Consider the following 3,294-nt stretch of genomic DNA (forward strand, 5'->3'; position numbering starts at 1 on the left):
AGTAACAAAAGACAGGACTTTAAAGGAAACCTATCTAATTAAATTAAAATAGTGTTCCTGGACTGATGATGCACTCCAGTCTCTGCAGTGCCCACCACTCGCAGAAGGCAATTCTTTCTTTATATATGCTCAAGGTGCTTAATCAATCAATGCCTTTCGCCTGTGTATCCTTAACATTGATAATACAATTAACACACCATTAACAGAACTATCCAATTAGTTCCCCTCTGCCCTCCTTTCGTGCTCACTTCGGCAGCACATATACTAAAATTGGAACGATACAGAGAAGATTAACATAGCCCCTGCGCAAGGATGACACGCAAATTCGTGAAGCGTTCTATATTTAAGACTTTCAAAACATTTCTGCTCTCCTTTCCCCATAGCCCTGCAAACATTTCCACTTCACTGTTAATCCTTTTTGAAGGTTCCTATTGAATCTGCTTCCACCATTCTTTCTGGCAGTGCATTCCAGATCACAATAACCCACTGTGTAAAAACATGTCCCCTGTACTCACCTCTGTTTCTTTTCCTAATCCCCCTAAATCTAAAGTCTGACTCTCCTGCCACAGGGAACAGTTTGTCCTTATTTACCCTATTAGTCCCCATCATGGATTTTGAACAGCTCTGTCACATCCCTGCTTAACCTTCTGTGCTATAAGAACAACCCCAGCTTCTCCAGTCTCTTCACAGAACTGAAGTCCCTCATCCCTGGCAACATCCTAGCAAATCTCCTCTGCACCCTTTCCAAAGCTTTCATATCCTTTCCTAAAGCGCAGTGCTGGTACATCATATTCAACACAAACTAAACCCTCACCATTATTTGTGGTATCAAATTTTGCCTAAAGATACAGCTCATTGCCTTAAACTTTAAAGTCATACATTTAAAATGAATGGTTTCCAAATAGACAGCTTCTGAGGAATGGTGGGTTCTGAAAGAGAAAAGACCAATTAAACATAAAGATGGGAGTTGAGAGAACAAGTGGGTCATAAAAGACAAAAACAGAATTACCTGGAAAAACTCAGCAGGTCTGGCAGCATCGGCGGAGAAGAAAAGAATTGACGTTTCGAGTCCTCATGACCCTTCGACAGAACTTGAGTGAGTCCAAGAAAGGGGTGAAATATAAGCTGATTTAAGGTGTGGGGTGGGGGGTGGGTTTGGGTGGGGGGAGAGAGAGAGAAGTGGAGGGGGTTCGTCCACGTTGTGTCTTAACTCCAGGAAACCACAGCCAAGGGCGGCGAAAAGTCACCGCCGAGGGCCGCGAGTCAGGTGGAAGCGGAGCTCTGGGTCGCTTGGTCTTGATTTTCAGCCCGTTAAAATTTGGTAAGCATGGATGTTCGTCACTTAGGTACTGATGAAACTAGGTAGCCAGTCACATGGTTAGTGGTCTGAAGACCTACCCTGAATTATATCATCTGAATGTGTGTTACTTTATTAATTATTTATTTACATTAACCCGAGGAAAAAGCCGTATTTAGTTAACATAGTTATAATTAACACCGTGTAACCACTCCCAAATAATTAAACAAGGTAAAAACTAATCGAAATGCCAGACTACACAAGTTCATTTAACCATTATGTACAAATTGTCCACCTTACCCGCCCACTGGGGATCAGGCGTTAGGCCTCCCACCCTGGAGATATACAATACCCATCTCGTGCAGCCTCTCCGTCCTTCGTCTTGGGTCTTGTGACATCTCTATGGGTGGTCTCTGTGAGATAATTCTCTGACTACTGGTCTCCGAATCTCTAGGTCATAAAAGAGATGGGGAATTGCTGCATTTTCCCGAATACATCGTCATTCTCATCCCCTGCTCGCTTCTCCTCCTGCATCATTGAAGGGGAGAAGCTAAATTAAAGCATGAGGGAGGAAAAAAAGAGAAGGATATACAATAGGGTATAGCGAAGGAGGGTGTGAGGAAGCTCCTGAGAAGCATAAACTCCGACATGGGCCGAATGGCCTGTTCCCATGTTGTACATTCTATGTAATTCTCTGGTATCCTATTTTGTGGATTCATCATTTTGTAGCAATACATTTATGTGTCTATTGATGGCTATATTGTGTAACATGGAGCAGTACTACATTACCATCCTTCCAATCCTCTGCAGGGTAAAACAGAGAGACAGAGAGAACACTGGTATGGATTACAACATTCTTACATCACAACAGTGATTCCACTTCAAAAGTATTTAATTGGTTGTGAAATACTTTAGGACGTCCTGAAGTCAAGAAAAGAGCTAGATGAACTTTCTTTTTCTTTTCTCCAAACACGAAAATCATTGTTTTAGCCAACCAAGCATCTACTCGGTGATGCCTCTGCATCTTAAATATACATTGTGTGAGGTTCTTAGTGTAAGGGTTTGGCCACAGGAATAAGCGCTGCATTTCAAGTGGTTCCTCCATGTGTCTGAGCAACCAAACAGACTTCATTCTGGAATGAGAACCCACAATTTGCTTGTGAAATAGACATTTTGTGCATTCCCTTGAAAGTGCAGAATTGGCTGTCGGTGAGTCACAGACTCTGCAAATATTCTATTGCTGAGCGCCATGGAATCTTGTACAAGTTGAGTGGCAGCTCACAGAGCGCAGTTGATGGAGCCTGTGCTCTAGTACTGTCACATATCTTTCTCAAGATAGATATCTATCTCAGTTTTCTTCTGCTCATATTTAGCGTAGGCACCAATGTGTTAAAACAGGGCACCTGGGAACTACAAATTCACTTATCCTCAAATTATACAGTAATTACAGTACAGAAATAAGCCATTCAGTCCATTTGGTTCATGCTCATATCTATGCTCCTCACAAGCCTCCTCCCACCCCACTTCAACTCACCCTATCAGTGCATCCTTCTATTTCATTCTTCCTTTCATGCTTCTCCAGGTTCCCTCAACTAACCCCTGTGCTAGTGAGTTCTACATTCTCATCACTCTCTGAGTAAAGAAGTTTCTCCTGGATTGTCCATTAGTTTTATTAGAGAGTCTCTTATATTTATGACCCTGGTTTTGGTCTCACTCATAAATAGAAACCTCATCTCTACATCTACCCTATCATAACCTTATGGACCTCTATCAGGTCCCCTTTGCTGGAAGGAAGAGAGCCTCAGCCTGGTCAATCTTTTCCAATAGATGTAATCTCTCAGTTCTGGTATCGGTCTAGTTAATCCATTTTTTGGCACCTTCTCCAATCTCTCTATATCCTTTTTTATACAATGGTATAAAACAGTACTCCAAGTGTGGTCTAACTAAAGATTTATGCAAGTTTAACATACTTTCTCTGCTTTTCAATTCTATCCCGC

General features: G+C 42.0%; 1 non-coding gene across 1 annotated transcript; it reads left to right on the forward strand.

Annotated features, from left to right (window-relative positions):
- The first annotated feature begins 240 nt into the window (after positions 1–240).
- On the forward strand, positions 241–347 carry LOC121275503. The gene has a single exon (XR_005942475.1). It is a non-coding gene; the product is annotated as a U6 spliceosomal RNA (small nuclear RNA).
- Positions 348–3,294: the final 2,947 nt, after the last annotated feature.

This window comes from Carcharodon carcharias, chromosome 2, assembly GCF_017639515.1.
Source record: "Carcharodon carcharias isolate sCarCar2 chromosome 2, sCarCar2.pri, whole genome shotgun sequence".
Lineage (NCBI taxonomy): Eukaryota > Metazoa > Chordata > Chondrichthyes > Lamniformes > Lamnidae > Carcharodon > Carcharodon carcharias.